General features: G+C 47.7%; 2 long non-coding RNA genes across 2 annotated transcripts; both read right to left on the bottom strand.

The window, feature by feature from the left end:
• Positions 1-341: 341 nt before the first annotated feature.
• On the bottom strand, positions 342-10614 carry LOC128949026 (uncharacterized). The gene is made up of 3 exons (XR_008484177.1): positions 10537-10614; positions 9653-10420; positions 342-793 (listed from the first exon to the last, which is right to left on the bottom strand). It is a non-coding gene; the product is annotated as an uncharacterized LOC128949026 (long non-coding RNA).
• A 6048-nt stretch (positions 10615-16662) lies between these two features.
• On the bottom strand, positions 16663-26476 carry LOC128949028 (uncharacterized). The gene is made up of 3 exons (XR_008484178.1): positions 26363-26476; positions 25905-26022; positions 16663-17058 (listed from the first exon to the last, which is right to left on the bottom strand). It is a non-coding gene; the product is annotated as an uncharacterized LOC128949028 (long non-coding RNA).
• Between the last annotated feature and the right edge of the window lie 1473 nt (positions 26477-27949).

Here is a 27949-nt window from a genome sequence, read left to right as displayed (position 1 = left end):
CTATAAAAACCCACCATATAAATGCCCCTCTCCCAAAAAATAAAAAAAAAAACAACTATCGAACCAGAAAGAAATCAGAACTTAGGAACACTAAAACCATAGCGTTCAAGAAGTCACACCACATCCCTTATCATACACCAACTACAAACAACAGGAAACAATACAATGAATTCTTAAAAACCACCTTAAAACCACTACATTGGAAAACATTTCAAAAATTAAAATCTGCATTTAACAAAAGCCATCTCATAAATTCACACCCTAAACTCCAGCAGCCCAGCTGGCCCTACCAAAGCTCTATGTTTATACATACAGCAAACAAAACCAAAATCTCAGTAATACCCATCAGAAATCTATGAAAGAATCCTATTGAAATTAATGCTGCCTCAAATACAAACCAACCCATCCAGAAAGTCAGCTACACTCAAAAAACAATTTACACAGAGTTAATAATACCAAGAAATAAAACAACACACCATATACCACCAATGAATATAATAGTCAAGTAAAAAAAAAAACACTACATTTTTTTCTTTTTATTTCTTAAACTAACTTCTTTTATTAGCTAGAACAAAAGATTTTGCCAGGACTGTAACAACAACAACAACCTCTTTTTCTTCTTCACCTTCTGAAATGTCCCTTCTCACTCCCAAATTCCTTTCAACTCCTGAGTTTACATCCAAGCAAAAAGCAAAATTCGTGCACTCGTGCGTTCGCTGCTCCCGTCAGATTCTCTCTTCCCCTCCACATCTTCTCACACTTTCAGTCTCCACGCTGTCCCGCCGTGATGAGTCTGACAGAAGAATTGGCACAAGCTAACAGAGCATTTCCCTCCCTCCCTCCCGCTGCTTTCCTCAGCGCATTTCAATCCATCCCAGGCCTGCAACGATGCACCCTCACCCCAAAGCTCACAGCAAGCGTGCAGCAGCTCAGGCTCACTTGCCTCCAGGGCTCTGTGCCTTGGATAGCCGAGGAAACTTCTGATGAGCCTCCGTTCCAATCAACTGGAATGCAAACTCACCTCCATCTCAGAGCCTCAGTGACCTCGGCCAGCCCCTTCCTCACTTCCCTGGGTCACAATGACTTCCAGGCACAAGGATGCCAAGCAGGTTCTTGTCTTTTCTCTTGAGTGCCAACAGGTCAAATATGTAGGCTTTGACATAACTAATTACCCTCTCTTTGAACTCTCCCAAGGACGCTTATAAAGAAAAGACACAAGATTGCTGCTACAGCCATGTGGGATCGGGAGGAAAGCAGCAAGGATCCCAGGCCAGCGGCGCGGCCGGGCAGCGTCACGTCCCTGCCGCCCTGTGACAGGGCGCACGGCTGCAGGGCCCCAGAGCCTGCAGGCCCTGGAGGTGCCACACGGATGGACCCGGTTCCCTCCCCGGGTGCCCAGAGGGAAACCTGAGGGCAGGTGTCCACCCCGAGGGTGCACCCAGAGCCCCGGGCACGGATGGAGTCACTGGCCGCTCTCTGGGGACGAGACCCTCCCTGCAGGTGACGCTGCCTTGTCCTCTCCCTCCCTGTGGCACAGGCACCTCCAGGCTCCATGACCAGCCTCCTTCTGTCAGCATCCAGGTGTGGTGTCGGAGCCAGAGGGGTCGAGGCTTTCCAGAACCATAGCATCCTTTAGGCTGCAAAAGCCTGCTAAGGCCATCGAGCCCAGCTGCTGCCCCAGCACTGCCAAGCCCCCACCCAAATCAGGTCCCTAAACACCACATCTTGCCATGCTTCAAATGTCTCCAGCATTGAGGACTGCCCTGGGCAGCCCGCTCCTATGCCTGACCACCCTTTCAGTGAACAAATTGGTCCTCAAAGCCAATCTGAGCCTTCCCTGCTGCAACTTGAGGCCATTTCCTTTTGTCACGGCACTTCTTACCGGGGAGATCTCGGCACTTCAACCTTACCTGCTCCTTCCCTAGGAGCTCTCTGGCTTGCCTGCATGAGAGGAGAAACACTCCCAGCACAGGAACGGCAGCTCAGCAGGTCCCACACCGAGGCAGGGGAGCAGCTGTCCTCACCACAGCTCCCGTGTCAGCTCTCACAGATCGGCTCTGCTCTGCCTCCCGGGGGCAGATCTCTGCTCAGCGCTTCAGAATTGCCTGTTTGGAGGAGGGGGAAAAAACAGCTTAGCCAAGATTTTTATCCAGACTTATCTGATGTCTTTGCCTGCTTTGCCTCTTCCTGACTTCCTCCTGCTAAAAAAACAGCTGCCTTTGGACTTCTAGGGGCAACTGCCACGTAATGCTTGAAAAGGAACTACAGAAAAGTGCCTCATTTTTCAAGACTCAGCCAAGAAGACAGACAACTGCACCTTCTCCATCCCCACTGCCTGCAGAGCTGCCAGGCACCAGGCCAGCTCTGCTCCTGCTTCCAGTTGTTCCCAACTCTGCTGCAAGAACTGAAGGCTGCTTTGGCATTCCATGGCTCCGCTCCTCCCAAAAAAGATCTTTCAGTGCCGTTCTCCCTCCACGGGAAGGGCCCTTTTGTCTCACACGCTCGGTGACACGAGGCTGCGCCAAGCTGCAGCAGCCTCTGCTCCAGCTGGGAAGGGCTTTCTTCTTCCTCTGGCACCTGCCTGGCACAGGTTGCTCACACATGCTGGGGCTGCCCCATCCCTGGAAGTGTTCCAAGGCCCATTGGTGCTCTGGGATCAGGCTCAGAGCAACCTGGTCCATGGAACCGTGTCCTTGCCCACGGCACCAGGCTTGGAACGAGGTGATCTTTAGAGCCCCTTCCAACCTGAATTATTCCATGATTCTATGAACTCAAAAAACTCGGGGAAGAAATCTGTAAAGTCACTAAATACATAAAAGAATATCCCCATCAGCATAATTTTGAATGAAAAGTATATCTACAAACAGGGAGAAATATTCTATGTATTTGCTCTTGCTACCTTTCAGGTGTAATTTCAGCTATCTCTTCCAGTTTTAAAATATTCTCTTTTGAAATAATAAGCAGTGTTCAAATTTTAGCATTTTTACACTATTGCAGAAGCAAAAATTGCTGACAATCAGGCCGTGTCATTCTCTATGGAGCAGAGCCATCGTGACAGCATTCCTGGGACAGAAATTTTACAGGATGTCACTCCACAGAGAGCACCAAATTCCATATCAGTTGGCAGTTCTGCTCCTCCACATCAGAAAGCTAAACTAGGACAAGACAGCCTCGGGATTCACGAATGGCAAGGCAATAAGAGACACGCCTTAATAATATCATTACAATTTCCACAGATCTGCCACCTGATCTGGGACAGCACAGCACCCTGGCCCAGAGGAAGGTGAGCCTGCCCAGGACAGGGGTGGAACTAGGTCGTTTTCAAGATCTCTTCCACCCCAAACCATTCTGCCGTGTGATGACACAGGAGAGTTGTAAGGGAGAAGAAGGATGAATTCCTTTGGAAGGATCATTGTTTGCCTCTCTAGTAGCAGGCTTTACTGGCAGGATTGTTTTGCTCTTGCACTGACCTTGGCTGAAGGTGCTTCACCCTGCAGAGAGCGGTGACAGCCTGCTGCACACGCTGTTCTTGGGCAGAGCGCACGGAGCCAGAGGGCAAAGAGCCCCCAGCAGGTCCGTGACAGGAGCGGATGCTCCTCCCCACCTTTGGAAATATCCATTAGGGATTTTTCCAGCAGATGGCAACAGCAGACCGGCGTGGACTGCAAGGGCAGACTCTGCGGGCTGCCTGAAACCTGGCTGGGCTCCACCCAAAGCACCTCTCGGGTCTGCTCCTCCCGCTCCTGGCATTGAGCCTGGCTGGCAGCCCAGGGCATGGTTACTGGAATACAGAATGAATCAGTGCTGCAGGAAACTGCACAACAAGCTCTGCAGCTCTTGCTGTGTGTGCAGGCCTTAAAACACACCTGGTGCATTTGGAACAGATGAAAATTATGGCTCCCCCTGAATAAACATGATTTCTCTCCTAGATATCATTTTGAAAAATACTTCAAGGGGTGATCAGAATGGGAGCACAGACAAACACCAAGAATAAAAACTACAGCGTTTGATGCTTTATCAAAAGGTGTGCCTGCCCTACTGTGTCGGAAAGCTGGACTGCTGGACCCAACTTTGCAGCACATTCTTGTCATTGCTTCTGAGCCACCTTCACCAGCTGCTCTCGTGGCATTTGCCGTGCCATTTGCAAATTACAATACGAGCGAACCTGGAAGGCAAAACACAAGATAAATTTACAGCTGGACAGTCAAATCTTTTTCTCCAAAATGCAATCAATGTACAGCTTTCCCCTTAAGCTGAAGTACAGGCCAAATTCATAGAATCACTCGGGTGAGAGAAGCCCTTCAGGCAGTGAAAACGAGCATTTAGGTGTGGTATGAAGCTTGGGGAGCCCTGAAGAGGCCGTAAAAGTCGACTGATATTCTTTGGAAATTACAAATAAAAAATGGGAGGAATGAATTTACAATGAACCCAGTGCGGAAACGCCGCAAGGGACAGCTTGCAGGGGAGATGCCTGAAAGCCAAAGCTGTGCTTCAGTGGCATCTGAGGTGGCAATTTTGCAGAGTGCCTGTACACAAGTTTCTTTTCACTGCGAGCAGTGAGCAGCGGCTCAGAAGACCTGGCTGTAAAAAACACAGGTTATTGTCCCCAAGCACATGCCAGTGGTCTGGAAAAGGGTGACACTCGTTGACATGACTGTTGTGATTGCTCAAGGGGAGAGCTCCTCAGTCCTCCTCACTTCACTGATGCTCCCCATTGGGGCGCAGGTGAATTTGGCACCACTGGGCTGTGCTTCACCTCCCTGGGTATATTCTGTGCAGGGAACTGCAATGCCATTGCAACTTTTCTGCTCTCACGTCATTCTTCCAGAAAAAAAACCAGTACCTTGAAGGGGAAAGTGCCCTGTCCCTGTCCCACTTCCTTTGTCACTTGTGCTAACCCACAGCACACACTCCCTGCACATGTTATCTGAATGTTAACTCTGTTTACAAGTGCTGTGAATAAACCCCAATCCAACTGAGAAAGTTCCTCTTTGCTCACATTTCAATACAAGGCTGGAACTATCACCTTGCAAAGAACTTTCCTCTACCACTGCTAGATGCAAAACCAAAAAGTAAACCTAGGAATGCCTGCCACACTCCAGCACACAAAGCTGCTGCTGCTGCTTTTAATGGCTTAGCCTGAGGGCTTTGCTGCTCTTCCTTTGCTCTGCTAATGGGAAGGACTGGGAGACCTCTTTGAACTAGCTACACATACCAAAGACCGAATAAACAAGTATTCTTCATCCCATTTCTCTTAAGAGTTTGTCCTGACAGATGCCTTCTCCCTCCTGAGGTGTGGATTATAGTTTGTGTTTCCCTTTTTTTCCCCCTTTAGCCCTGGAAGCATTTCACACCCTGCTGGGCAATGCCCAGAAGTAATCAGACTGACTGAACACGGGAAACGCAGACAAAAGAAAAGGCTGGAAGCTACTGTTCTTCTCCCAGCTGGCACCGCCAGCTCCTGAGGGCTCAGCCACGACAGCCCACGTTTGTGACAGTACCTGTACGCTCTGGGTGTGTGCAGCCCTTGCGTCGTGCGGCAGCCTGGAGCTGCAGGCTCAGATATCCACCGCGAGCTCCTGCATCTTCCAGGACAAAGCCAGCTCTCCCTGCTGCTCCCGTGTTGCGCTGCCTGTGGAGCAGGGAGGGAAGGAGAGGCACACAGGTTAGCACAGTGGCAGTGCACGAGCTGCCAGGCGTCACCCATCTGACCCGCACCAAAGAGGAAATCTTAATTTTCAGAACTTCCCATCATGCCACACAAGACACTGAAGCCGTCCAAATCTGGAAGGGATAGCCTGGCATGATGCCTCCCCCAGGTCATATCTTACATCAAGAGTTCTTTTTCTCCTGCACAAGGCTCTATATCCTACTTGGACAGATATACAAATATCTATAGAAACTACAGATATTCAATAAGCCATCTTAAATCATAACAGCCAGGCCTCTGTACGACCGTGCTTAACTCCTGCTCAGCTCACGCCATCTCCCCGTTCCTCAGGCATCAGAAACCACTGAAACTCCCGTGTTTTCCTGGGGGCTGCCTGCCTGCAGCTGCCCTCCTCTCACCAACGGGGCCACCTGCCAGGCTCCCCAGGGCACAGCAGCCTCCAAGGGGAGCATTCGTCTGTTTGAGAGGTGATGGAAAGCCTGGGGAAAAAAAAAGCTCAGCGACACTGTGGCTCTGAAGGTGCAAGAACCATTACCCTGGAGACGTGCAGCTCACCTGGTTCATGCTGGGCAAGTTCTCTGCTCGCTTCACCTGAGCGTTCAGCTGGAGAGATCCATTTCCACGCGCTGGGCTGGCTCCATCTCCGTCCCTGCTGCGAGAAGGTGTTCAGGGGGATGCCGCTGCCCGCTCAGCAGACGCTTCACACACTCTGCCAGCAGCAGGGGCAGCCTTTGAGGCCACACCAGCCTGGCACAGAGTCACTGAGCCATTCTGACTGTGTTAACAGCACCACGGATGAACCCCCATACCCTCGGGCCTTCATTCTCCGGCACCCCGAGCCCCGCGGCTGCGCGGCAAAGAAGGAAAGCGGGCACCGGAAGAGAGGAGCGAGAGCAGGGCATGACAAAGGGCGGCGAGGGAGGGCGGGCTGTGCAGGAAAGCGGCACGGGAAGGGAAAGCCCGGGAGGGGGGTAGAGGGAGGGTGGACAGAGGAGGCAGAAACGGGGAAGAGAAAGGGAGTAGCGGGGAAGGGGCTGGACAGGAAGGAGCCGGGCTTGTGGGGGGAGAGGGAATGGGGGAAAGGGAGCGAGAGAAGGCGAATACGGGGAGAAGGAAGGAGGGCGAGAGAGAGGGACAGGCGGGGAAGCCTCACAGAGCCCCGGCTGCACCCCGAGCCCGGCCCGGCGCCTCGCCCTGCCCGGGAGGCTGCGCTCGGGGGAGCTGGGCTCGCTCCGGAGTCACTCGGCTCCAGTCGGCTCTTCGGCTAAACTCGGCTATTGTCGGCTAAACTCGGCTATTGGCGGCCAAACTCGGCTATTGACGGCCGCATTCGGCTCCATTCGTCCCTCCGGCTCGCTTCGGCCCAACTCGGAGCCGCTCTCTGCGCGTTCGGCTGAGCTCGGCTCGGCTCGCCTCCCCGAGGGCGGGCAAGCGGCGCCGCCTCACGTTAAACTCGCCCGGCTCGGGGCTCTCCTGCTGCCGCGTCACGCGGGCGGCCCGGCCTTCGTACCGACACGACCGGGAGCGCGGGGTGGCACAGGAGCTCATTGGGCTGTGCTAATTAGCACTCGCGCTAATTAGCGCGCACGAGAGCGGCGGGCTCGGTTCGGCCGAGCTCGGCTCCGTTCAGGCAGCCTCGCAAGCCTGGCCTCGGTTCCCTCGAGCCCGTCAGGTTCGGCCGGTCTCGCCTTGGTTCGGCTGAGCTCGTTCCATTCGGCTGAAGGCGGCGTCGTTCAGTCGTGTTCTTATAAATACCTTTCTTTATTGACTGTATATTTCTATATTTAGATTTCTACTTCTATGATTCCAAATAAAACCCCTGTCTCTAACCAAATAAACACAAAAAAAGCCTTCTTTTGAACGATATTGAAATATTTTTATACTTTTGTATAATTATATTCACATTTATATTTATAGTTTCTTTTGATGCATTATATTCATAATTATATATAATATATATAAAATTCTAGGAAAGTATCTAAGTTATTATTTATATTAGGTATCACATCTACTGCTAAAACTAATTTTTTCTTATAGGTTTAAATTTTATATATATCTGTATATATTTATATTTCTATACTTAGATTTCTCCCTTTATATTATTTGTAGTTATAATTTTTACAATCAAAACACTGCCTATTGACAAATGAAAAAACCCACTTTGTTTAACTATTTTAAAAAATATTTTCATGCTTAAATTGTCATATTTATATTTATAATTTGTTCAGTATTACATGAGAACATACCTGCTCCTGCACTGCAGCGGGGCTCCCGCTCCTGGGGACCTTGGGGTGCCCCAATGGCATCAGAGCCCCGCGTCTTCATCCCCTTCTCCTCTATTTAGAAACTACACTGGAACCTTTTCCTGGGAACAAAGACGTTACCTAAATCCTCTCCCCGTGTCCCAGACAGATGGATATTCAGTTATTAGTTGGCTGGGTAGCAGTTTCTTAAATACAATGATAAACAGGATGCGAACATTTTAGCTACAAGCAAATAGGCAAATCTGAACAAGGTACTGGTGGCCAACACCAACCACCAAAGTGATTTTGAAGCCATTTTTTAAACAATAAAATAATGATACCACAAAAATTAAGCAAAAAGCTAACTACTGGCTAAGAAAGAAGGAAAAATTAACTTTTGACAGCAACAACGTTCCAACCAGACAGGCTTTTTCCTCATGTCATACCTTGTAACTACCTCTCTTGGCAATTCTCATCATGTATCCCAAAAGGAATAAATACCTCAGAGCGTCCTAAAGCAAAAAGTAGCACACGTGAGCCCCTCACACTCCCCTGAGGCCGGCACAGTGTGCACTGAGTCTGCAACAAATTCTGCTCACTGAGGGTCTGCAAACAAAGGTTCAACTGATGAATTGAACTGATTTTAAAGAGAGGTTTTCGAAGCACTGAAGCACAAAAAAGAACAAGCAGAAACAATTCTTAAAAAAAACCTGCAAGTTTCGTTTAGCATATATGCGACTGATTTCCACCCTGTGGCTTCTCACTTGGATTCGTCTGCAGGTTCAGGAAGATGACAATGCACACTCTGCCTTCCCTGAGCCCCCCACAGCAGCGGAGCGCTGCTCCGTGCGCTCAGATCATCAGGAACTGGATTACACGTGCCCGGATGGACCGGAACTGCTCTGCTGCAGATTCAGGAGACGATGGCAGAGAGGGGCTGGCCGAGGCGTCGTCCCAGTTCCGTTCCTGTGTGACGAGGAGCGGTTTGTTCCCAGCAGCTGCAACAATCCCCAGCTCGCTTCCGTGGTGAGTGCCGATGGCACACAAATGGCAGCCCGAGGAAATCGTGTTCTGGGCTCTAAGTGGTTGGGACGGGGTCCGATTTTTTGTTTTGTATCTGTATGATGATTAGTACAACAGGGCCCTGACCGATGACGTGGCAGCACAGAATTAAAAACTCCTCGATAGGATTACATCGGCTTCTAGGAAAAGACAAAAGCCTAGGACCCTTCTGAAATCTACTTTTAATCCAGAGCACACGGATTGTCACCATGCTGCACCTTCCAGCTTTTCAAAGCAGCTTACTTCTGAAGACCAGGAAACACTGATTTCTACAGAAACAATGGGCAACCCCCAGGCTAATCTCAGCACTACTGTTTAATAGGGGACCTGCCAGCGTGCCAGTCCAGCCTAAAGTGTGCTTTACTTCAGTCTAACATCCCCACAAAATTCTTCTCACGTCTCCCAACCCTGAAATCTTTTTTTCCCCTAAAGCTTCTCATCATTAGCAATTTCCAAGTAACATGTTTTTTTTACAGCATTCAAAAATGTCATGCTGGACTGTGCTAGAGAGTAATCTGCAAATATAAGCTTAGCAAAGTTTGAATTGACTTGTCCAGAGAAAAAACCTACAAGCGAACACCTACACCTGCCTACAAAGAGCTAACAAGCCCCTGGCAGCTGCCAGCATCAAAGCACATTGGATGTTTCTAATACAGGGTAAGGATAACAATATCACCTTTTGTTCTCTCCAGCTTGTTTTCCCTGCAGTCATATTTTGCTTCTTATGATTTTTTTAGTCTCCGTATCTTCGTGGACAGCACCGAGCCTGAAGACAAGGATACGAGAGTCTTTCCCTGCCGTACGGAGAGAACCAGGAAAACAGTTAAAAAGAGAACAGGGTAGTTTGAAATTCATACTTGCAATGAGAAGCAGCGCCTAACCAACAGAACAAAAGTAAACAAAGCATGATAGCTCCCTGGGGACAGAAGACTTACAAACTCTCCAGAATTTACAATTCTAGCGACCATCCCCTTCAGGACGGCAGCCAAGTGTCCCGTGAGGTGGTGCTACACCAAAGAACAATCTGAGAGGTTCCAAAGAGCGAAATGCACGATATTTTGCAAAGACATAAAATCTTGCAAAATAACAAAAATACAATGGATGTAAACTACAGGGCAAGAGTACAAGTGTTCACTTTAAGAGCTGGAACCATCCAGGTGAGCACCTGATAACTGGATTCTCACCAGAGTTTGAACCCTTCAGGTCACCGAAGAGTTTTCCCCAGAAATTTCACAGACTGAGTTTTGACAGAAGTACAGTTGCCACATCCTCAGAAACGTCACCCATTCTCCAGGTGTGTGGAGGGAACTGCAAATGGCTCTCACGTAGTTTGAGCTACTTCTGTAAGGTCTCAGGGTGAATTTCACCAGATGCAACCAAACAGGGCAACTCCCTGTGGGACAGAAGGAACCCAAAGCTTGGGTAAGCAGAGCTGCAGCAAATACTGAGGAAACAAACATAACAGTGTAAAAAATAATAAACCATCCTTTTTTTTCTCTTGCTTTTGTTTTTTTCTTATTCAGATCAGCATAGCAATTAAAGAGAAAGTGAAAAACTCACCATTACTGAACATTTCATCATCTGCAGGCTGAGCATCCTTAGCATAGAGGACTCCAAAGTTAAAATTCACCGATCCCTGCGAAATAAAACCAAATATTGTATGATAAACAGTCAGACAGCAAACATAAAAATTTGTTTCCTCTAAGGACTTTCAGGTATGTATGTATCTTTGCATACATCCTACACATTAGAACATACACTTTATACCATCACCTAATACATAATCACTTACCTTTAAATTTTGATAGTATAGCATGAATTTTTAACTTAAATTGGTGATCTATTATTATTAAGTTGGTGCTTAAAGTTATTTCTGCTGTCACGTTCAAAAAAACATTAATTTTTTTTACTGTAATGACCAATTGATTTCAAAGTCATCACAAGCCCATCAAAATACAAAGCTCTGTTCACTGGACGGGTCTGTGAGCTAGAAGTAGTTAGGCTTCTACTTCCCTCTTGTTCTTCCAGAACCAATAAATCCTGTCAACAAAACCAGGATCTTTAGCCCACTGCTGTGAAAGATTCTACAAGGATGATGGTTTGATTTGTGTTTAGAAGTTTTGATTTGAAATGGCCAGTTCAATGGATAAAGACTGTTTAACTAGTATTACATTACTGTTATTATTATTTCTATTATTATTTTTATTATTACTACTACTATTATTATCACCTGTTACTGGAAGAAACAGACCAGTAGTACCTATACTTAATTACTTTTATTTCCAGAAAATAATAAAGAAAAAAGAACCAAACCAAAAAAAGTCACTTCCTACCTTTTCTATCAAGGGATGAAAAATTTCTCTTGGGCTCTCCTCCAATTTACTGTTAAATGGAATGTTCTGTGGAACTGCCAATTCTTTCCCAAAATACTAACTTCCAACACTTCCTGAACGTATTTTGTATTTTAAAACAACAGAAGTTAGTGAGACTCTGTGGAGGTCAGGTTTAAATTTATTTCCTTCTAAAGCATAGAGCCCTTTCCATCACCCTGCCCTGTGGCTCTACACTGAATCATGGTGAGTATTTGGGGAGTGCTCAATAACCAATTCTATTTCTCTCTTTTTCTAGTTCTCTCTATTCTTAAATAATTCAAGACAAGTCAAATGAAAAATGACAAGTTCAGCCTCAAAGTCACACTTTTTCCCTTTGTCTGGTCAAGAACAGGCTCTATGCTGCCTTCAACGATTAAGACTTGCAAAACCGGTTTTACAGGTTTATCATAAAACCCACAGAAGGCAAGCTCTGAATAACAGGAAAAGGTACACAGGCAAATATCTAAAGGGATCACTTATTTGGAAATACATACCTTGACAGAGATTGCACTGAGAACCTTTCTGTGGGACTCTAAGGGAGACGTATTTTCTGAGTACCCTGTAAACAAGAAAAGCTACAATATATTACAGGACATCCTCACTTTTTCTACACATTCAAATAGGATTTTTAATAAAAACAATTCAGTTAAAAAAGAAGGAAGAAAACCAAGCTAATTTTACTCAGCTATATTTACTCCCGATTTAGAGGAAAAAAAAAACACTCACAGGTGCTCGCCGTGCTCGCCCGGGGCGGCTCCTGCAGCTCCCGGCCCGCGGCAGCAAAGCACCGCCCCGCCCCCCGCCCCCAGCACCGCCGAGTGAGGCCGAGGAACCCCGCGGACGCTCCTTCCGCGCTGCTCGGCGCCGTGCGGGCGGCCGGACGGAGGCTTCGCCCGTCCAGCGTCGCCGTCACGCGCGGGAGAGGCGCCGGGAGCGGCCCGCGCACAGCCCCGCGCGGCCGCCTGGCCCGCCAGCCACTCATGTGCCGCGTCAGCCGTTGCGTCACGCGCCGCGCCGGCAGCAAGGCCTGCCGGGAGTTGTAGTCTCGGGCTGACAGCCACGGCTCCGTCCCCCGCCGCCGGGAGCTGCAGAACCTCCCGGGCATCACACGGGACCTTCACCCCTGGGCGGGGAAGGACCTGAGGCAGCACCGCTCCTTCCGAATGCCTTCTCTTTCCCCCTCCAACTCTTTTTTCTTTTTTCACTCTGTTTTTCACCCCTTCCCTTCCCTCTTGCTCTCCTGCTTCCTTTCCTTTCCTTTCCTTTCCTTTCCTTTCCTTTCCTTTCCTTTCCTTTCCTTTCCTTTCCTTTCCCTTCCCTTTCCCTTTCTTGTATTTCTGATCTTGGTTTACCTTTCTAGCTTTAGAATAAAAAAACAGCAGTAGAAACTATCAGGCTACCTGGGAGTAAAAAAAAAAACTCCAGAACGAAAAGGATTTAAAGAAAACTATTTATTCCCTGGGAGCCTGAAATTTTCTACTGCTGCACGTGACATAGAGCTTTTATTCCTTCTTATAGAGAGTTGATATTGTCTACTTACTTTATACAGCGCCCCCTGCCGTCTGTCCCGGAGCACTGCAGGCACAGCGATCCCTGCCGTCTGCACAGGCGCACTGCAGGCACAGCGCCCCCTGCCGTCTGCCTCGGAGCACTGCAGGCACAGCGATCCCTGCCGCCTGCACAGGCGCACTGCAGGCAGAGCCCTGCGGCGTTGTTCGGTTCTGTTTAATGAAACTCGGCTGAATTCGGCTTGGTTCGGCTCTTGGTCTAAACTCGTTTCAGTACGGCTCTTCGGCCGAACTCGGCACGGTTCGACTAAACTCGGTCATATTGGGCACATTGTCTAAATGCGGCCAGTGTCGGCTACACTCGGCTATCGGTTCCAGTCGGCTATCATGGTCTCTTGGTGTAAACTGGGCTATTTTGGGCCGCCCTGGGCTCTTCGGTTCAAGTCGGCTGTTTTCGGCCACCCTCGGCTCTTCGGGTAAACTCGGCTGTTTTCGGCCACCCTCGGCTCTTCGGGTAAACTCGGCTATTTCCGGCTTCCCTCGGCTCTTCGGGCAAACTCGGCTGTTTTCGGCCACCCTCGGCTCTTCGGCTCTTCGGAACAATTCGGCCCGGCTCGGCTCCCTCAGGGCGCGAAAGCGGCCGTCAGAGGACCCCGGCACAGCGAGGCGTTTAACCCACATGCCTGGCACAAACCCGCCAAACTACCCCGCCCGCGGCGCCGCTGAGCCCACACCGTGTGTCGGGTACACATGAAACGCCGCAGAAAAATCCGTCGGAGCCGCCATGACGTCAGTATTCTGTGCAGGCAGTCCACTTAGACCAACCCCGGTCCTCCACTTCCCCGCCCTTTTCGCCGCCATGATGAGAAGGTCAAAAGTCCGCGACATCCACGACGCGCCACTCCCAAGGTGGCGGCCTCTCGGTGCAGGGCTGCAGTACAGCGCTCTGCCCACAAGGCGGCAGCACTGCCGCACGCCCCAGCCGGGGGCGCAGCGCGCCTCGGGGCTGCGGGCAGGGAAGGCGGCGAAAAAGAACAGGGGCGGCCCCCGCCGAAAACTGCTCTGAAATAAATGCCCCAAAACAACGGGGAAGAGGAAAAATAAACCTCTGCCTCTAATCTAAAAGGATAAAAGACAAAACAAAACACAACACACAAAATAAACCCAAAAAAACAACAATTTCTTTTAAAAAATATTTAAATATTTTTTAAAAAGTTTTTTCCTATTAATATTCACATTTCTATTTACAATGGACATTGATGTACACTGTCCATTTATACATTTCTTTTTATAAATACATTTCTATTCCATATTGCATATATCCCTAAAACTTAAATTTATTTGTATATTGTTATACATATTTTTACATGGTAAGTATATATTTCTGTTACGATTTTTACTTCTGTAACACTTGCATTATTTAAAATAAAACCTTTCCCTCCATCCACATTAAAGCCAAAAAGAACCCCTTTCTTCTCAACTGTATTTAAATATTTTTTAAAATTCTAGTTTTCAGGTTCATATTCATATTTACATTTAAAATGTACACTTATGTATACTGTTATTTGTATTCTTCATTACATCTCTTCCTATTATTTGTATTTCTTTATATTTTGTGTTTTATATATATATTTATATCTCGATTGTATATCTCCATATTTAGAAATAAATAACAATAATATCTACATTCATATTATTTAAAATAAAAACCCTGCCTCTAACACAATAGGAATTAAAAAAACCCCAAGCCTTTGTTGCAAACAATATTTAAATAGATTTTATCCTTATATTCAATTTTTATATTCATATTTGTATTTATAATGCATATTAATGTATATTGCTTACTTATACATTTATCTATACCAATGTCAAGTTATAAATAAATTTGTATTCTATAATACATCTGATGCGAGTAGTTATTTATGAATTTTTATATATTTTTATTCATATTTTTTATATTGATTAAACATTTCTGCGTCAGGATTTTTACTTCTGGAACACTTACAATATTCAAAATAAAACCCCTGCCTCTACTTAAATAAAAGCCAAAACATTCCCTTTCTTTTAAGCTATATTTACATATTTTGATATTTATATTCCCATTTATAATTTATATTGCCATATAATGTTATTTATATTCTACACTACAACTCTTCATATTACTTACACATATTTATATGTAAATTTATATTCATATTTTAGCAATTTCTCTTTATATATTTATTAAATATTTCTATCTTAAGATCCACATTTCTATATTACTTATATTATTTAAAATACAACTCCTGCCTCTAACCAAATGAAAAGCAAGGACACCCCTTTATTGGAACCAGATTTAAAATGTAGGAAGTAATATTATTTTTCAAAATTGTAATGATATTCATATGGACATTTTAATTTATTTTATTCATAGATATTATATATATTAGAGAGAATACCTTCTAATATAATAAGAGATCTGTATTTTCTGTATTATAGATTTATTTTCCTTATATTTATTTAAATTAAATATTTATAGAGATTTGTATTTGTATATATATTTGTATATCCGAATTGATATTTTATTTCTATCATTTATTTAAAAACCCCAGCCTATAACCTAATAACACCCCTCCCATTTATTTTAACTCCATTTAAATATTTTCATATTAACTATCTATATTTATATACCTTTGTGTATATATATATATATATATATATAATAGACTATCATTTATCTATATGATGTTACAATTATATACCAGGTATTACAGTTTTATGTATGTATCTGTTATCTATATTCATGTCTACCACTCTAATGTTATATTTATTTTTAAATGTATATTTATTTCTATTTTCATCTCTATATTAAACCATACAAGTTCATTGACCCCACGCACCAGAACCACAACAGTACCGTACCTTTGTCAGCACCGGCACGCAGCACATGCTCGTCCCATCGCAGCGCATCAAAACAAAACCCATTGCTATTACTAACGGAACAAACGTCCCACAACGTCATTGAACCCTAATAAAAACTCAAATAAACCTAACTGTCAATAAATTTTAAATCCCACTATAAAGTAGCCCAAAACCTCCGCACATTCTCATCATAAACTTCCTCCTAAACTAGTATCTCAAAAACCCCAAAAAACTCAAATACACCTTGAAAATGACACAACTGCTAATAAAAACAAACACCCAGTAAAAACTAAATCAAACCAACTCACGAGACTCAAAACTGTACAACTGACGCTAAACATTACTAAAAAAAGTCCCCAAAGCTCTACCTTTATGCTAATGCACAAATAATAACCTATCATCTAGAAAAGTTATTTGAAAAAAATTTAAAAAAATAATTAAAACCATGAAAATAAAAAACCTAAACTATTAAAATACTAAAAAATATCACTACCTAAATTAAAAAACGTATTGCCTATAAAAACCCACCATATAAATGCCCCTGTCCCAAAAAATAAAAAAAACTATCGAACCAGAAAGAAATCAGAACTTAGGAACACTAAAACCATAGCGTTCAAGACCTCACACCACATCCCTTATCATACACCAACTACAAACAACAGGAAACAATACAATGAATTCTTAAAAACCACCTTAAAACCACTACATTGAAAAACATTTCAAAAATTAAAAACTGCATTTAACAAAAGCCATCTCATAAATTCACACCCAAACCTTCAGCAGCCCAGCTGGCCCTACCAAAGGTCTATGTTTATACATACAGCAAACAAAACCAAAATCCCAGTAATACCCATCAGAAATCTATGAAACAATCCCATTGAAATTAATCCGGCCTCAAATACAAACCAACCCATCCAGAAAGTCAGCTTCACTCAAAAAACAATTTACACAGAGTTAATAATACCAAGAAATAAAACAACACACCATATACCACCAATGAATATAATAGTCAAGTAAAAAAAAAAACACTACATTTTTTTCTTTTTATTTCTTAAACTAACTTCTTTTATTAGCTAGAACAAAAGATTTTGCCAGGACTGTAACAACAACAACAACCTCTTTTTCTTCTTCTCCTTCTGAAATGTCCCTTCTCACTCCCAAATTCCTTTCAACTCCTGAGTTTACATCCAAGCAAAAAGCAAAATTCGTGCACTCGTGCGTTCGCTGCTCCCGTCAGATTCTCTGTTCCCCTCCACATCTTCTCACACTTTCAGTCTTCACGCTGTCCCGCCGTGATGAGTCTGACAGAAGAATTGGCACAAGTTAACAGAGCATTTCCCTCCCTCCCTCCCGCTGCTTTCCTCAGCGCATTTCAATCCATCCCAGGCCTGCAACGATGCACCCTCACCCCAAAGCTCACAGCAAGCGTGCAGCAGCTCAGGCTCACCTGGCTCCAGGGCTCTGTGCCTCGGATAGCCGAGGAAACTCCTGATGAGCCTCCGTTCCAATCAACTGGAATGCAAACTCACCTCCATCTCAGAGCCTCAGTGACCTCGGCCAGCCCCTTCCTCACTTCCCTGGGTCACAATGACTTCCAGGCACAAGGATGCCAAGCAGGTTCTTGTCTTTTCTCTTGAGTGCCAACAGGTCAAATATGTAGGCTTTGACATAACTAATTACCCTCTCTTTGAACTCTCCCAAGGACACTTTTAAAGAAAAGACACAAGATTGCTGCTACAGCCATGTGGGATCGGGAGGAAAGCAGCAAGGATCCCAGGCCAGTGGCGCGGCCGGGCAGTGTCACGTCCCTGCCGCCCTGTGACAGGGCGCACGGCTGCAGGGCCCCAGAGCCTGCAGGCCCTGGAGCTGCCACACGGATGGACCCGGTTCCCTCCCCGGTTGCCCAGAGGGAAACCTGAGGGCAGGTGTCCACCCCGAGGGTGCACCCAGAGCCCCGGGCACGGATGGAGTCACTGGCCGCTCTCTGGGGACGAGACCCTCCCTGCAGGTGACACTGCCTTGTCCTCTCCCTCCCTGTGGCACAGGCACCTCCAGGCTCCATGACCAGCCTCCTTCTGTCAGCATCCAGGTGCTGTGTCAGAGCCAGAGGGGTCGAGGCTTTCCAGAACCATAGCATCCTTTAGGCTGCAAAAGCCTTCTAAGGCCATCGAGCCCAGCTGCTGCCCCAGCACTGCCAAGCCCCCACCCAAATCAGGTCCCTAAACACCACATCTTGCCATGCTTCAAATGTCTCCAGCAATGGGGACTGCCCTGGGCAGCCCGCTCCTACGCCTGACCACCCTTTCAGTGAACAAATTGGTCCTCAAAGCCAATCTGAGCCTTCCCTGCTGCAACTTGAGGCCATTTCCTTTTGTCACGGCACTTCTTACCGGGGAGATCTCGGCACTTCAACCTTACCTGCTCCTTCCCTAGGAGCTCTCTGGCTTGCCTGCATGAGAGGAGAAACACTCCCAGCACAGGAACGGCAGCTCAGCAGGTCCCACACCGAGGCAGGGGAGCAGCTGTCCTCACCACAGCTCCCGTGTCAGCTCTCACAGATCGGCTCTGCTCTGCCTCCCGGGGGCAGATCTCTGCTCAGCGCTTCAGAATTGCCTGTTTGGAGGAGGGGGAAAAAACAGCTTAGCCAAGATTTTTATCCAGACTTATCTGATGTCTTTGCCTGCTTTGCCTCTTCCTGACTTCCTCCTGCTAAGAAAACAGCTGCCTTTGGACTTCTAGGGGCAACTGCCACATAATGCTTGAAAAGGAACTACAGAAAAGTGCCTCATTTTTCAAGACTCAGCCAAGAAGACAGACAACTGCACCTTCTCCATCCCCACTGCCTGCAGAGCTGCCAGGCACCAGGCCAGCTCTGCTCCTGCTTCCAGTTGTTCCCAACTCTGCTGCAAGAACTGAAGGCTGCTTTGGCGTTCCATTGCTCCGCTTCTCCCCAGAAAAGATCTCCCAGTGCCGTTCTCCCTCCACGGGAAGGGCCCTTCTGTCTCACACGCTCGGTGACACGAGGCTGCGCCAAGCTGCAGCAGCCTCTGCTCCAGCTGGGAAGGGCTTTCTTCCTCCTCTGGCACCTGCCTGGCACAGGTTGCTCACACATGCTGGGGCTGCCCCATCCCTGGAAGTGTTCCAAGGCCCATTGGTGCTCTGGGATCAGGCTCAGAGCAACCTGGTCCATGGAACCGTGTCCCTGCCCACGGCAGCAGGCTTGGAACGAGGTGATCTTTAGAGCCCCTTCCAACCTGAATTATTCCATGATTCTATGAACTCAAAAAACTCGGGGAAGAAATCTGTAAAGTCACTAAATACATAAAAGCATATCCCCATCAGCATAATTTTGAATGAAAAGTATATCTACAAACAGGGAGAAATATTCTATGTATTTGCTCTTGCTACCTTTCAGGCGTAATTTTAGCTATCTCTTCCAGTCTTAAAATATTCTCTTTTGAAATAATAAGCAGTGTTCAAATTTTAGCATTTATACACTATTGCAGAAGCAAAAATTGCTGACAATCAGGCCGTGTCATTCTCTATGGAGCAGAGCCATCGTGACAGCATTCCTGGGACAGAAATTTTACAGGATGTCACTCCACAGAGAGCACCAAATTCCATATCAGTTGGCAGTTCTGCTCCTCCACATCAGAAAGCTAAACTAGGACAAGACAGCCTCGGGATTCACGAATGGCAAGGCAATAAGAGACACGCCTTAATAATATCATTACAATTTCCACAGATCTGCCACCTGATCTGCGACAGCACAGCACCCTGGCCCAGAGGAAGGTGAGCCTGCCCAGGACAGAGGTGGAACTAGGTTGTTTTCAAGATCTCTTCCACCCCAAACCATTCTGCGGTGTGATGACACAGGAGAGTTGTAAGGGAGAAGAAGGATGAATTCCTTTGGAAGGATCATTGTTTGCCTCTCTAGTAGCAGGCTTTGCTGGCAGGATTGTTTTGCTCTTGCACTGACCTTGGCTGAAGGTGCTTCACCCTGCAGAGAGCGGTGACAGCCTGCTGCACACGCTGTTCTTGGGCAGAGCGCACGGAGCCAGAGGGCAAAGAGCCCCCAGCAGGTCCGTGACAGGAGCGGATGCTCCTCCCCACCTTTGGAAATATCCATTAGGGATTTTTCCAGCAGATGGCAACAGCAGACCGGCGTGGACTGCAAGGGCAGACTCTGCGGGCTGCCTGAAACCTGGCTGGGCTCCACCCAAAGCACCTCTCGGGTCTGCTCCTCCCGCTCCTGGCATTGAGCCTGGCTGGCAGCCCAGGGCATGGTTACTGGAATACAGAATAAATCAGTGCTGCAGGAAACTGCACAACAAGCTCTGCAGCTCTTGCTGTGTGTGCAGGCCTTAAAACACACCTGGTGCATTTGGAACAGATGAAAATTATGGCTCCTCCTGAATAAACATGATTTCTCTCCTAGATATCATTTTGAAAAATAATACTTCAAGGGGTGATCAGAATGGGAGCGCAGACAAACACCAAGAATAAAAACTACAGCGTTTGATGCTTTATCAAAAGGTGTGCCTGCCCTACCGTGTCGGGAAGCTGGACTGCTGGACCCAACTTTGCAGCACATTCTTGTCATTGCTTGAGCCACCTTCACCAGCTGCTCTCGTGGCATTTGCCGTGCCATTTGCAAATTACAATACGAGCGAACCTGGAAGGCAAAACACAAGATAAATTTACAGCTGGACAGTCAAATCTTTTTCTCCAAAATGCAATCAATGTACAGCTTTCCCCTTAAGCTGAAGTACAGGCCAAATTCATAGAATCACTCGGGTGAGAGAAGCCCTTCAGGCAGTGAAAACGAGCATTTAGGTGTGGTATGAAGCTTGGGGAGCCCTGAAGAGGCCGTAAAAGTCGACTGATATTCTTTGGAAATTACAAATAAAAAATGGGAGGAATGAATTTACAATGAACCCAGTGCGGAAACGCCGCAAGGGACAGCTTGCAGGGGAGATGCCTGAAAGCCAAAGCTGTGCTTCAGTGGCATCTGAGGTGGCAATTTTGCAGAGTGCCTGTACACAAGTTTCTTTTCACTGCGAGCAGTGAGCAGCGGCTCAGAAGACCTGGCTGTAAAAAACACAGGTTATTGTCCCCAAGCACATGCCAGTGGTCTGGAAAAGGGTGACACTCGTTGACATGACTGTTGTGATTGCTCAAGGGGAGAGCTCCTTAGTCCTCCTCACTTCACTGATGCTCCCCATTGGGGCGCAGGTGAATGGCACCACTGGGCTGTGCTTCACCTCCCTGGGTATATTCTGTGCAGGGAACTGCAATGCCATTGCAACTTTTCTGCTCTCACGTCATTCTTCCAGGAAAAAAACCAGTACCTTGAAGGGGAAAGTGCCCTGTCCCTGTCCCACTTCCTTTGTCACTTGTGCTAACCCACAGCACACACTCCCTGCACATGTTATCTGAATGTTAACTCTGTTTACAAGTGCTGTGAATAAACCCCAATCCAACTGAGAAAGTTCCTCTTTGCTCACATTTCAATACAAGGCTGGAACTATCACCTTGCAAAGAACTTTCCTCTACCACTGCTAGATGCAAAACCAAAAAGTAAACCTAGGAATGCCTGCCACACTCCAGCACACAAAGCTGCTGCTGCTGCTTTTAATGGCTTAGCCTGAGGGCTTTGCTGCTCTTCCTTTGCTCTGCTAATGGGAAGGACTGGGAGACCTCTTTGAACTAGCTACACATACCAAAGACCGAATAAACAAGTATTCTTCATCCCATTTCTCTTAAGAGTTTGTCCTGACAGATGCCTTCTCCCTCCTGAGGTGTGGATTATAGTTTGTGTTTCCCTTTTTTTCCCCCTTTAGCCCTGGAAGCATTTCACACCCTGCTGGGCAATGCCCAGAAGTAATCAGACTGACTGAACACGGGAAACGCAGACAAAAGAAAAGGCTGGAAGCTACTGTTCTTCTCCCAGCTGGCACCGCCAGCTCCTGAGGGCTCAGCCACGACAGCCCACGTTTGTGACAGTACCTGTACGCTCTGGGTGTGTGCAGCCCTTGCGTCGTGCGGCAGCCTGGAGCTGCAGGCTCAGATATCCACCGCGAGCTCCTGCATCTTCCAGGACAAAGCCAGCTCTCCCTGCTGCTCCCGTGTTGCGCTGCCTGTGGAGCAGGGAGGGAAGGAGAGGCACACAGGTTAGCACAGTGGCAGTGCACGAGCTGCCAGGCGTCACCCATCTGACCCGCACCAAAGAGGAAATCTTAATTTTCAGAACTTCCCATCATGCCACACAAGACACTGAAGCCGTCCAAATCTGGAAGGGATAGCCTGGCATGATGCCTCCCCCAGGTCATATCTTACATCAAGAGTTCTTTTTCTCCTGCACAAGGCTCTATATCCTACTTGGACAGATATACAAATATCTATAGAAACTACAGATATTCAATAAGCCATCTTAAATCATAACAGCCAGGCCTCTGTACGACCGTGCTTAACTCCTGCTCAGCTCACGCCATCTCCCCGTTCCTCAGGCATCAGAAACCACTGAAACTCCCGTGTTTTCCTGGGGGCTGCCTGCCTGCAGCTGCCCTCCTCTCACCAACGGGGCCACCTGCCAGGCTCCCCAGGGCACAGCAGCCTCCAAGGGGAGCATTCGTCTGTTTGAGAGGTGATGGAAAGCCTGGGGAAAAAAAAAGCTCAGCGACACTGTGGCTCTGAAGGTGCAAGAACCATTACCCTGGAGACGTGCAGCTCACCTGGTTCATGCTGGGCAAGTTCTCTGCTCGCTTCACCTGAGCGTTCAGCTGGAGAGATCCATTTCCACGCGCTGGGCTGGCTCCATCTCCGTCCCTGCTGCGAGAAGGTGTTCAGGGGGATGCCGCTGCCCGCTCAGCAGACGCTTCACACACTCTGCCAGCAGCAGGGGCAGCCTTTGAGGCCACACCAGCCTGGCACAGAGTCACTGAGCCATTCTGACTGTGTTAACAGCACCACGGATGAACCCCCATACCCTCGGGCCTTCATTCTCCGGCACCCCGAGCCCCGCGGCTGCGCGGCAAAGAAGGAAAGCGGGCACCGGAAGAGAGGAGCGAGAGCAGGGCATGACAAAGGGCGGCGAGGGAGGGCGGGCTGTGCAGGAAAGCGGCACGGGAAGGGAAAGCCCGGGAGGGGGGTAGAGGGAGGGTGGACAGAGGAGGCAGAAACGGGGAAGAGAAAGGGAGTAGCGGGGAAGGGGCTGGACAGGAAGGAGCCGGGCTTGTGGGGGGAGAGGGAATGGGGGAAAGGGAGCGAGAGAAGGCGAATACGGGGAGAAGGAAGGAGGGCGAGAGAGAGGGACGGGCGGGGAAGCCTCACAGAGCCCCGGCTGCACCCCGAGCCCGGCCCGGCGCCTCGCCCTGCCCGGGAGGCTGCGCTCGGGGGAGCTCGGCTCGCTCCGGAGTCACTCGGCTCCAGTCGGCTCTTCGGCTAAACTCGGCTATTGTCGGCTAAACTCGGCTATTGGCGGCCGCATTCGGCTGCATTCGTCCCTTCGGCGCGCTTCGGCCCAACTCGGAGCCGCTCTCTGCGCGTTCGGCTGAGCTCGGCTCGGCTCGCCTCCCCGAGGGCGGGCAAGCGGCGCCGCCTCACGTTAAACTCGCCCGGCTCAGGGCTCTCCTGCTGCTGCGTCCCGCGGGCGGCCCGGCCATCGCACCGACACGACCGGGAGCGCGGGGTGGCACAGGAACTCATTACGCTGTGACCGCACTCGCGCTAATTAGCGCGCACGAGAGCGGCGGGCTCGGTTCGGCCGAGCTCGGCTCCGTTCAGGCAGCCTCGCAAGCCTGGCCTCGGTTCCCTCGAGCCCGTCAGGTTCGGCCGGTCTCGCCTTGGTTCGGCTGAGCTCGTTCCATTCGGCCGAAGGCGGCGTCGTTCAGTCGTGTTCTTATAAATACCTTTCTTTATTGACTGTATATTTCTACATTTAGATTTATACTTCCATAACACTTCTATGATTCCAAATAAAACCCCCGTCTCTAACCAAATAAACACAAAAAAAGCCTTCTTTTGAACGATATTGAAATATTTTTATACTTTTGTATAATTATATTCACATTTATATTTATAGTTTCTTTTGATGCATTATATTCATAATTATATATAATAGATACAAAATTCTAGGAAAGTATTTAAATTATTATTTATATTAGGTATCACATCTACTGCTACAACTAATTTTTTCTTATAGGTTTAAATTTTATATATATCTGTATATATTTCTATTTCTATACTTAGATTTCTCCCTTTATATTATTTGTAGTTATAATTTTTACAATCAAAACACTGCCTATTGACAAATGAAAAAACCCACTTGGTTTAACTATTTTAAAAAATATTTTCATGCTTATAATTGTCATATTTATATTTATAATTTGTTCAATATTACATGAGAACATACCTGCTCCTGCACTCCAGTGGGGCTCCCGCTCCTGGGGACCTTGGGGTGCCCATACGGCATCAGAGCCCCGAGTCTTCATCCCCTTCTCCTTTTTTTAGAAACTACACTGGAACTTTTTTCTGGAAACAAAGACATTACCTAAATCCTCTCTCCGTGTCCCAGACAGATGGATATTCAGTTATTAGTTGGCTGGGCAGCAGTTTCTTAAATAGAATGATAAACAGGATGCGAACATTTTAGCTACAAGCAAATAGGCAAATCTGAACAAGGTACTGGTGGCCAACACCAACCACCAAAGTGATTTTGAAGGAATTTTTTAAACAATAAAATAATGATACCACAAAAATTAAGCAAAAAGCTAACTACTGGCTAAGAAAGAAGGAAAAATTAACTTTTGACAGCAACAACGTTCCAACCACACAGGCTTTTTCCCCATGTCATACCTTGTAACTACCTCTCTTGGCAATTCTCATCATGTATCCCAAAAGGAATAAATACCTCAGAGCGTCCTAAAGCAAAAAGTAGCACACGTGAGCCCCTCACTCTCCCTGAGGCCGGCACAGCGTGCACTGAGTCTGCAACAAATTCTGCTCACTGAGGGTCTGCAAAAAAAGGCTCAACTGATGAATTGAACTGATTTTAAAGAGAGGTTTTCTAAGTGCTGAAGCACAAAAAAGAACAAGCAGAAACAATTCTTAAAAAAAACCTGCAAGTTTCGTTTAGCATATATGCGACTGATTTCCACCCTGTGGCTTCTCACTTGGATTCGTCTGCAGGTTCAGGAAGATGACAATGCACACTCTGCCTTCCCTGAGCCCCCCACAGCAGCGGAGCGCTGCTCCGTGCGCTCAGATCATCAGGAACTGGATTACACGTGCCCGGATGGACCGGAACTGCTCTGCTGCAGATTCAGGAGACGATGGCAGAGAGGGGCTGGCCGAGGCGTCGTCCCAGTTCCGTTCCTGTGTGACGAGGAGCGGTTTGTTCCCAGCAGCTGCAACAATCCCCAGCTCGCTTCCGTGGTGAGTGCCGATGGCACACAAATGGCAGCCCGAGGAAATCGTGTTCTGGGCTCTAAGTGGTTGGGACGGGGTCCGATTTTTTGTTTTGTATCTGTATGATGATTAGTACGACAGGGCCCTGACCGATGACGCGGCAGCACAGAATTAAAAACTGCTCGATAGGAGTACATCGACTTCTAGGAAAAGACAAAAGCCTAGCACCCTTCTGAAATCTACTTTTAATCCAAAGCACACGGATTGTCACCATGCTGCACCTTCCAGCTTTTCAAAGCAGCTTACTTCTGAAGACCAGGAAACACTGATTTCTACAGAAACAACGGGCAACCCCCAGGCTAATCTAAGCACTACTGTTTAATAGGGGACCTGCCAGCGTGCCAGTCCAGCCTACAGTGTGCTTTATTTCAGTCTAACATCCCCACAAAATTCTTCTCATGTCTCCCAACTCTGAAATCTTATTTTCCCCTAAAGCTTCTCATCATTAGCAATTTCCAAGTAACATGCTTTTTTTACAGCATTCAAAAATGTCATGCTGGACTGTGCTAGAGAGTAATCTGCAAATATAAGCTTAGCAAAGTTTGAACTGACTTGTCCAGAGAAAAAACCTGCAACTGAACACCTACACCTGCCTAAGAAGAGCTAACAAGCCCCTGGCAGCTGCCAGCATCAAAGCACAGTGGATGTTTCTAATACAGGGTAAGGATAACAATATCACCTTTTGTTCTCTCCAGCTTGTTTTCCCTGCAGTCATATTTTGCTTCTTATGATTTTTCTAGTCTCTGTATCTTCTTGGACAGCACCGAGCCTGAAGACAAGGATACGAGAGTCTTTCCCTGCCGTACAGAGAGAACCAGGAAAACAGTTAAAAAGAGAACAGGGTAGTTTGAAATTCATACTTCCAACAAGAAGCAGCGCCTAACCAACAGAACAAAAGTAAACAAAGCACGGTACCTCACTGGGGATAGAAGACTTACAAACTCTCCAGAATTTACAATTCTAGCGACCATCCCCTTTAGGACAGCAGCCAAGTGTCCTATGGGGTGCTGCTACACCAAAGAACGATGGGAGAGGCTCCAAAGAGTGAAAAGAACAATATTTTGCAAAGACAAAAAATCTTGCAAAATAACAAAAATGCAATAGATATAAACTACAGGGCAAGAGTAAAAGTGTTACCTTTGGGATCTGGAACCATCCAGGTGAGCAACTGATAACTGGATCCTCAACAGAGTTTGAACCCTTCAGGACACAAAAGGGTTTTCCCCAGAAATTTCACAGATTGAGTTTTGATAGAAGTCACGGGTGCTGCAAAGAAAAAAAACGTGAACCATAAACGCCTACAGTAGATTTTTTAAACAAGTGCTTGGATAAAAGAATCTTACGGAACGTGAAGTAGTAAAAAAGTGAAACCAATATCAGACCTGCCTATTTTCTCACCATTGTACAAGAAAATCCTAAAAGCAGTATAAATTCACTGCCTAAATCCGGTCATGGGATGTAACCAAGAACAATTTAGGCATTTGCTAATCTAGACAGAAACCTTTTCTGGATGCTAGTGTCAAATCACAAGTTTTGTCTTTCAGAAGCTCGAAAATGCTGGAAAACATTTTCCCTGGGGCTCGGGAGGGCAGGGGCGGAAAGGGGTGCGTTTGCACACCGCACCTGTGCCATCGGAAGCATACAGCCAGCCTGCTCCTTGCGCTGGGCATTCTCCTGGCCATCTCTGGGTTTACCGGTCAGCGCCGCTCCATCCGTTTTCATGGAACAAAGAGCCACGAGCACTAACGCGATATCGCAGCGCTCTCTGGTCGCAACGCCCAACACGCGGCGGAGCCGCCTCCGCCCGCAGCACCGGCAGCAGCCCGAGGGAGACGGCTGCAGCTCGGGGGCTGCTGCGCCTCCGCCAGCCCGAGGGTAGCCGCCCCACCGGGATCACGGGAGCGCCCGGCGCCGCTCGCCCGGGGCGGCTCCTGCAGCTCCCGGCCCGCGGCAGCAAAGCACCGCCCCGCCCCCCGCCCCCGGAACCGCCGAGTGAGGCCGAGGAACCCCGCGGACGCTCCTTCCGCGCTGCTCGGCGCCGTGCGGGCGGCCGGACGGAGGCTTCGCCTGTCCAGCGTCGCCATCACGCGTGGGAGAGGCGCCGGGAGCTGCCCGCGCACAGCCCCGCCCGGCCCCCTGGCACGCCAGCCACTCATGTGCCGCGTCAGCCGTTGCGTCACGCGCCGCGCCGGCAGCAAGGCCTGCCGGGAGTTGTAGTCTCGGGCTGACAGCCACGGCTCCGTCCCCCGCCGCCGGGAGCTGCAGAACCTCCCGGGCATCAAACGGGACCTTCACCCCTGGGCGGGGGAGGACCTGAGGCACCACCGCTCCTCCCGAATGCCCTCTCTTTTTCCCTCCAACCCTTTTTTCTTTTTTCACTCTGTTTTTCACCCCTTCCCTTCCCTCTTGCTCTCCCGCTTCCTTTCCTTTCCTTTGCCTTTGCCTTTCCCTTTCTTGTATTTCTGATCTTGGTTTACCTTTCTAGCTTTAGAATAAAAAAGCAGCAGTAGAAACTTTCAGGCTACCTGGGAGTAAAAAAAAAAACTCCAAAATGAAAAGGATTTAAAGAAAACTATTTATTCCCTGGGAGCCTGAAATTTTCTACTGCTGCACGTGACATAGAGCTTTTATTCCTTCTTATAGAGAGTTGATATTTTCTACTTACTTTATACAGCGCCCCCTGCCGTCTGCCCCGGCGCACTGCAGGCACAGCGATCCCTGCCG

This window comes from Melozone crissalis, unplaced genomic scaffold (genome assembly GCF_028551555.1).
Source record: "Melozone crissalis strain CALT ecotype California unplaced genomic scaffold, PUWL_Pcris_2 ptg000188l_1, whole genome shotgun sequence".
In the NCBI taxonomy this organism is placed as follows: domain Eukaryota; kingdom Metazoa; phylum Chordata; class Aves; order Passeriformes; family Passerellidae; genus Melozone; species Melozone crissalis.
The sequence above is the reverse complement of the archived record's forward strand: the minus strand, read 5'-3'. Positions and strand labels throughout refer to the sequence as shown.